We start from the raw sequence: 8,869 nt of genomic DNA on the forward strand, positions 1-8,869 counted from the left end.
GGAAGGTCAAATCCAGGATGCAAGGCAGCGTGATGTTCAGATCTCCCTCCCGTCCCACATGTCACTTACAGTGTCTGCCAGCCCATCCCAGCCTACACGCCCACCACGGTGGAGTGTTCAGGATGTTTGCCATTGTCCTTGAAAAAGCAGAGCTCTAAAAATGTGAGGTTTTAATTTTTCCCAAATATTTGCACTGGGGAAAGGGGATGCCAAGCTTAAAATCCAAAAGGCCTCGGGTACCTGCACCCCCTAGGAGCTAAAAATCCACACGAGTCTCCTGCAATGATCAAAGACTAAAAGAAAAAACATCCCAAATGGAAGCATAGCACAGAACTGTCCCAGCACTGCTGCTCCTTAATGCTTGCTGCCCATTTCCCACCGCCTCCCATGGGACAACATCCCCTGTATTGGGAAGACCATGTGGAAAATCTGCCGGGCCTCATGTACCTGCACTAAGGAGCTAAAATCCACAGAAGTCTCTGTAAAGATCCACCTAGGCCGGAAGAACAAACACCTTTCCATGCCTGGGCGATGCTTACGTGGTCCTTCTCGCACCGAGCTCTTCATGCTGAGCCGTCTCCTTTGGTGTCCCAGTCCGTGCGCGGTGTCTCTCGTGCCTTGATCACAATCCTGAAGTCCAGAGGGGTGAAAATATTCGGTATTCCCGGAGAAAGGCAATCCCTGCCCAGTGAAGCAGCGCGGTTGCTGGGCTGTTGCTGCCATCTTCTGCCCGCCTGGAACTCCGCCGCTCGCAGCTGCCCCCGCCTCGGCCCATGCCGGGGGAAAGGCGCTGAGGAAAACGCACGGGAGTTCAGGAACGGGCTCGTGGTCCCTCATGGGCCAGTGTGGGGGCAGATCCACGTGTGTGCCGTGCAGGTTGCCCCCTTCGAGCCTTGGCACCGTGGCTGTGGATGCGGACGAGGGGATGCCGAGCGCTGCCGATGGAGGAGGCGCAGGCTCTGCCTGAGGAGCCACATGCGGGAGGGGAAGGCAATAAATACGCGCAGCTAATGCAACTGCTAAGTGGACTGTTACTAGGCACAGCGTGAGCCGTTCACGGTTCCTCCTGAAAACACAGGGAAATCAAATGTTTAATTCAGAGGGAACAGCAGGACTGCGCGGTTTCTCTCCTGACACCCATCTAATAAGGGGTTTTTTTGGCAGGGAAGCAGAGGAAGTGGTGTGACTGGCGCTAAAGCTGGGGCAGCAGAGCGTGTCGTTGATCAGAAGGTAAGGATACAAAGCCATTGTTTTCCAGAACTGCAAGGACTTTTGTCTCTTTGTTCAGGGCTTTAGTTCTGCCTCACAACCCTCAGATTACTTTTTTCCCCCTTACCCTGTCATTTTTGGCAGAGTGGGATGCTTGGGGGAAGCTTTTCCAAACAGCGGGCTGTTAAAAGATGTAAAAAAACCTACTAAAACAAACTTTTTCACATACCAAGCCCCACCATGGGTTCAGCTCAACAGATCTTTGGCCCCATCCCTCCTTGGGATTCCTTGTCACAGGTCTTTAAGCAGATGCTGTAGCAGATCCCTGCAGGTGTTGCATGAGGACGTGGTGCAATTGCCAGCCCGCTGTGGCACAATCTCGCTGGTTCTTGGCCACGGGACGTGGACTCAATCAGGGTAAACAGCAGCAGCAGCTGCTCGGGGGGCAGCACATGAAGCATAATTCTACACCTGGGTATTTCAGCTGTCAGAAATTGTCAAAAAAGCTGGCATCTGGTCTCTTTGGCATGTATCTGTGTAAGCTGAGGTGATCATTTCAGGTTTGCACCTTGATTTTCCCTCCCTCTAAGCAGGGGAAAGCATGCAGGTCCCACAGGGGTGAGGATTGCACAGCGCCCTGGTGGGTGCAGCCTGTGAGAGCTTCAGTCAGCAGCCCTGACCTGTTGAATTTCAACAGTCTGAAGGTGTTGGGGGCTGCAGGAAGGGCAACTCTTACAAACTAAACCCGCACAGATACAGTGCTAACTTCAGAACTATTCAACACCAACTTTCTACACAGAATTTGACATTCCTGGTGAACCTGTTCAGTGCTGAGACACCACAGGCCACGTGCAGTGGTGAGTTAATTCCCCACTCCCCTCGGTGGGAAGCATCCTGAGCAGGCCCTGTCACGAAGCTGTCTCACCACAGAGGAGCTCCGTGTCCGCGTGTCTCCCCTGATGGGCTCCAGGGCAGCAGCTCTGGTTGTGAGCAGCAGTGTCTGTGCCACTCAGCCTTCACCAGGGAGCTGTAGCGGGGTGTCCAACTCCTGCAATTTTCGGCAGCAGCCACCAGCTGAAATGCCAAGTTCTCCATTCCTCTGGAACACGGGAACATCCCCTGGCAAAGCCATTGAAATGAAGAAATGTCCTGAGGTTCTGACAGAGAGATGGCAGCAGAGGAGGGGCCAGGCTGCAGGAAACATTTCTGTACCGTGATCCACGCCACCCTCCTCCTCCTGCTCCACAGCAGAGGCAATTACATGGGCTGTCTGAATGGTACAGGAGTGACATTTTCAGTACAGCCTGGAGTTAATGTACTCCTGCTTGTAAAGTCAGCAGCAAACACGGGTCCTTGCTTAGCAGAACGTTTCACTTCACTACATCAGAGCTTTGTGCTGGGGCAGAGGGAAAGGGATGGGGCTCCTTTCTGTAGACATCCTCCTCGGATGGCAGTACCCAGCAGATCCCTGGTGGCAGAGGAGTTCCCATGGCCTGGAAACATTGTACCTTTCAGAAGTCATGGCACGTTTTTCCCACAGTGCCATATGCACATTTAAATACGTACAGAGAAAGAGTTGGTCACACCCCAGCTTCCCACTTGCTTGAGAAAAACCTCAGTCATCCCACCTGAGGTGCTCTGTGCTTCTCTGAGCAGAGCAGCTTTTGCAGGGCTGCTGGGTGTGCCTTCAGTCTCAGGTGACAGTGGCAGCTGGGGATGACACTGAACGTGAGCTGGCTCCGAAGGGCAGCACAAGCCACAGCACGAACTGCAGCTGGAGCAGAGGGGAGGTGAAACACTCACAAGCAGCAGAGCAGTTGGCACGGCCATCGAGGCCATCAGTGGGGACAGAACCACAGGAAGGGTTGGGTTGGGAGGCACCTTCAAGCTCATCTCATTCCAACCCCTGCCATGGGCAGGGACACCTTCTGCTATCCCAGGCTGCTCCAAGCCCCATCCAACCTGGCCTTGAACACCCCCAGGGATCCGAGGGCAGCCACAGCTTCTCTGGGTAGCCTGTGCCAGGGCCTCCCCACCCTCCCAGGGAAGAATTTTTCCCCATTATCCCCTCCTCTAAGCATCAAGGAAGCTCTGGAAAGTTGCACTGAAGTAAAAGCCCTCCTCAGCATGTAGGTTATGCCTCAACACTACATGCAAGACCTCCAGCAGGTCCATCTTCTTTCCTCACTCTCCTTGCAGGTTCATGTGGGAGGGCAGGATTGTGAGAGTGGATTTTGCAAGAAGAAAAACCCTCCTCTTCCCCCTAACCTGTTGCTTCTGAAGAACCTTTTGTGCTGCGGGAGAATTCCAAGTCCCTACCAGGAGAATGCTTTTTCCAGTTCTTCCTTTATCTTCTCCATTCCCCAGCAATACCCATCCCCATGTCGGAGCACTCTCCAAGCTTGAAGGGGTAAGCATGGGGAAGGCTCCTCAGAATTATTCTAGCAAATCTCCTTTTTTTTTCTCCTTCGTAGAAACAGAGTTTTGTGAGCAGTTAGGCCCCTGGCACAGGAACTCCAGAGTCCTGGTTCTCTAAGAAACAAAAATATTAAATCAAGAATTCCCATTTTCCCCTCACCCTTTTAAATCTTCTCTCATTGGGTTGGAGCCAGGGGGTCATTAACTCCTGGATGGGTACAGCAAGGCCAGAATTGTGATGTGCTTAGTGGCAATGCCATAAAGACCCGCTCATTCCCATACCAAGGGGCTTGTGTTCTTAAAGAATAATGTGTTGGGATAATGCTTCAGAAGTGGATTAGTGGATCCTGATGCTCCTTCATTTGCATTTCCCCCCCGGAGCACATTTGATGGATTTCAAATCATTTTTTTACTTATTCAATGGTATTTTAATCCTTAAGTAATGGCTCAGCTCCACAGAAATATTTACATAGCCACCATCCAGCACACTCAAGGATGTAGAGCAGAGGAATACCCAGGAGCTGGTCTGGTCCTAGCATTATTTCACTGCCAGCGGTGGGTCCCAGGAGTGGAAAGCCCAGACTCTGATACAGACTTCTTCCTATACATCATTCTGCCCCTTCCTTCCCTGCAAAGCCCCACGGCCATCACCATAAATACCTGTGACTGAATTTGCAGCTAAATGAAGCCTTCAACCACCTGCTCCGGCACAAGGCCACAGGAAAGGTCATCATCTCCAGGTGTGAGCTGGCCTCTCACACTGCTTATGCAACCCCATCAGCAGGCTGGGGGCCACTCCCCCCCCCCCCCCCCCCCCCCCCCCCGGCAACAGCCTAATTCTGTGTATGGGCTGCAGTCACTGGTTATGGGAGCAGAGCACCATGGCTCATTTCCAGCCGCTTCTCACGGTTTGAGCTGTACAAAGAGCAACTGAGGCCAATCAGGGTCCCACTGGTGCCCATTTGGGAGCCACTGCCATGGCAGGGGTGATGCACAAGTTGCCCAGAGAAGCTGTGGCTGCCCCTGGATCTCTGGGAGTGTCCAAGGCCAGGTTGGACGGGGCTTGGAGCAGCCTGGGACAGTGGAAGGTGTCCCTGCCCATGGCAGGGGGTGGAACAAGATGAGCCTTCCAACCCAAACCACTCTGTGATTCTGGATCAGAGCAGTGCCCCAGCAGCAGCTGGACAGGAAGGTCTGAGCTGAAATGGGGACCAAAATGAGAACGATGGCAGGGTACAGGTTTGTGTGTTTTGAACAGGGAGTGAAATCCATCCACCCCCAGCAGTGGCCAGCAAGGAAGGGACAGTGCTCTCCCGCCTTCCCTCCATGTAGTCTGCCACATTCCCAGGCATTTTTGCCTGGGGAGAATGAATGTGCTTGTGACCCTGCCTCAGTCCAGCTTGGTCCCAGGAGGGGCCATTACAGACACTGTTACCTTTATAAGAGCCGCTGCCAACAAAGGGACCCTGAGACGCCACTAACGAGCTGGCTGCTGCTCTCTGAAGCTTAACGAGAGAAATTTGAGCTACAGCGGACTGTGGAGCCACAACAGTCAAACCATTTCATCTGTCAGTGCTCCAGTTTGCCTGTGCTGAGCCCTGCTGTTCCAGCATCACATCGGCTCTGGCTCCACGAGCCGCTTCAGCGCTGCCTGTGCTGCAATACCCCTCCCAGCTTCCTTTTGCAGCAGCAACTCCGGTCCTGCTTGCCAGTGCCTGAGAGCCTGGAGGAAGTTCTTTAACTCCCATCCATCCTTTAAAAGCTTTGCAAATTCGTCTCATCACGCACAGTTTCTCATTGCAGAAGAAAAGAAGTGGGTGTTTAGCTTATTTCACTGGTAATAGCAGAAAATGGCTTATTGCAGCAAAGAATTTGTCCAAATAAGCTGTGAGCCGTAGCCTTCCTGCAGATAACATCCAGCTCATTTTAGTGCCCTGGAAGCACTCTACAGGTGTCTGCTATTGAAGCATCACTGTACTTCAGATAAATGTGCTGCTTAAAGATAGCTGTCAGCACAGACTGCTGAATAATGCCTTCATTTTATACACTCAGGCTGTTCCCCAAGTTATTGGCAACACCTAAAGTTGGTAGTCTGACAGCAGAAAAATAGTCAGCATGATTAGGGAAGAGCAGGACCCCGACCCTGTGGCACCCACTGAGCTCCCACGAGTGTTTAAGGGCTTTAATAGGTTACACCCAGCTTACTGCATTTATTAGTTGTCAGTCATCACCCTTCCATCAATTTGCTCTGGTGGAATCGTGTCTTTGGTGTGCTCAGGTCACACCACTGGAGGTTCCACATTTCAGTTACACACTGTACATACTGGAATCCTGAAGAAGCAGGTTTTAAGCCCACCTAACAGCATATATTCTTATACAGTATTACAGTTACAAGTACTTATCACTGAATGCTGCTTCCCTCTGCCATGTTTTCTTTTGTTCTTCCTTTACTCACACAAAAGAATCTTTAATCCTTGAGAGACTACTATATGTTATAGCCTTACCTCTCCAAGGACAGAGAAGCCTTTCTAAGGCTCCCGTTCCTCTTTCACGCGTGTTTATTTAAATTAAAACAATGAGCACCTTTATTGGCTCGTAACTCTCAATTAGTTTTCAGGTTTTAGCCCCTACCTCTTAATCTGATATATAACTTCAATAATAATTTCAGCTTAGCTCTTTCTTCAACAGCCAGCCCTACCTCTCCATAAGCCCTTGCTGTGCCTCTGCTGCATCCCCACCCATGGGCTGGGGCTCTATGTAAGCTCAGCCTGGGGGCTTGGCTTCTTTCTAAGCCATGAGTAGAAACACTGATCTCTAGATCAGCTCAGCACTGTCAGCCTGGCCTTAGACCCTGCTGCTCTGGGCCTGGCCAAGCATGTTTGATCTGGGTGCTTTCCCTGGACCGGATTCCAGCCTGGGGACTTCACCCACCTGGACTTAAGACCTGTTCCATCCCTACAGAGGTGCCTGAAGCCCAGATTCTCAGGGGGTGTCAGCACTCTCTCCTCTAGCTCCAAGAGGAGGTAAAACCTTGGCTACTTATTTTATATTCTAACGCTAGCAATTTATCATAATTTGTTGCCCTTGCTGAATATTTTCTGCTGCCCAGGTGGCTCCTGGGTGGCATCATTCCTGGAGCAGTGCTGTTTGTCCCAGCATTTGCTCCCTGTGCAGCAGGGGCTGTGGTAGAGCTGGGTGCTTTCCCTTGCAGTGGCTCCGTGGGGTCTGATGCTCCCCTTCACTCCCATCTGGATGGCAGGAGGCACCCTTGGGATCTGTTTCCCATCTGAGCTCCTGTAGCTGAGCCCTGGCACCCTGCGTGGAAGCTCCTGGGTGCTGTGGGAAGGCTGTGCCTCCCACCCAGGCTTCCTTGAGCCGAGCTTAGGAGTGCAGCCAGCTGCTCGGGGGCAGTGGTGGGTGTCTGCTCTTGCTTGCTGAGCAGTTTGCTATTGCCTCCTCCTGAGCAGCTGCTCCTCAGCATCACGCTGGGGTCGCCGAGCAATTTGGGAAAGGAGTGCGTTGTTGGCCGGGGTGTTTCACACCCCTGCTAGGCAGAGTTAAGTCGGGGGGGCTGGAAATTGTAACTACCCACAGGGTGTTGCCTTTTTCAGCAACTGTGAAGGATTTCTTTAGTTCCTCAAAATGTCTGGAGTTTTAGTACTTACAATCAGCAAAAATTGGAGTGGAATATCAACGGAGCACAGCTTTCAGAAACTCATTTTCTTTTTCCTTTCAAACTGACAATAGGATTTTAAGAAAAACTTTGAATAATGGATATACTTTTGAATAATGGATGTTTCACAGCCAAAGTCCCTTGACTTTTCTTTCTGTGCCTGAATGAGAAGCCTTTTAATTGCACAACACGTGGCGAGGAGGTACAAAACGCTTTGTGTCTTGTGCTGCTGATTAACTGATGCATATACTCCCATTAAACATTCAGAGAGGACTAAGTGTATCCCAGCCCGAAGCTGTGTGCTGTGCACGTTGGGTTTTTATCAGCTAAGACTCTGCCATGAGATGTTTTGTGATTTTCCTTGTCCCTGTCATGGCTGCTCATAATTTTCCTCTTTTGTGTGTGTGTGTGTGCTTCGGATCTTTTCTGCTTCTGGGGAGGCATTCTTCCACCTGGAGAGCTTGTACCTTGTGTTCTGGGCTCGTGCAGTGGGCTGCGAGGTCACCTTGTGAAGGGAAGGAGACTGCTGAGCTTAGACTGTGGAATATTCTCCCAAATAGCAGCGGTTTTCTTTGCAAGGGTTTTGCTGAGAAACGGTGAAAGAGGTGCCCGGTGCCTGTGCCAGGCTGGATGCTCTGTCGTGGTGGGACGGAGAAGCTGCAGTGCATGGAGCAATTGGAGCCCCCTGGAAATTACCGGTGTGGGATGCAGGCAGGGGAATTAGCAGGAGCAGCAGTGGTCTGGGTCTTCCTTGCTCTCGTTCCATCCTGTTGCTGTCTGTCCTTGGAGCTGGCTCTTGTCCAAGTTAATTCAGCTTTCATGAAAGTTTAACTGCTGCAGAAGGGAAAAGACAAGTCACCGTGCCCGTGAAAAATGTAAAGGGTGGTTTGGGGTCAAGCTTTTTTTTTTTTGTCCTCAGTTTCCCCAGTTCTTGGTGCAATGCCCAGCACTTTGAGTGAGCCCAGATGGGCTCAGCAGAGTGAAACCCTGCTGTGTCAGTTCTTCTCTAACTTCTGTCTGCACAAAAAAAAAAAAAACACCAACCCCAACAAACCCCAAAACTTAAAACAAGAAGCTATGACCCCATCAGCTCCCCAGTTTTCTTTCCAAGCCCAAATTCGGGCTGAGGACCAAGCCTCAATGAATAAATGCTGCTGGAGCCTGGCTCTGCCCTGCTCCCAGCCCCTCTCTCTGTGTTCTGGCTGTGAGGGAGCTCAGTTTATAGAGTGAAATCCTCTGAGTTTGGGCTATTTTAACTCTTGGCATTACCCCACAGAAGCCCTACAAAGGCAGCCTGGGGTGGCACAGAGGGTCCTGGGGGCTCCCTGCTGTCAGGAGTTTCTCTTTCACTGGGAGGTTTGTGTGATCCTTGCCTCTGCAAGCCATATTCAGCTGGATTTCTGGCTTTAAGCAGAGCTTGTTCTCTCTCAATTTTGCAGCTTCTCGCCTTGCAGTACAACCGCAATTTAGCTTTATTTCACAAAATTTGACATGACTGGAGAGCGTGATTTACTGGCCTTGGAGGATACGGTACGTGTAACTGTGGAGGGCATAAGTGGCTTTTCATGG

The sequence above is a fragment of the Corvus hawaiiensis genome, chromosome 9, assembly GCF_020740725.1.
Source record: "Corvus hawaiiensis isolate bCorHaw1 chromosome 9, bCorHaw1.pri.cur, whole genome shotgun sequence".
NCBI classification, from domain to species: Eukaryota; Metazoa; Chordata; class Aves; order Passeriformes; family Corvidae; genus Corvus; species Corvus hawaiiensis.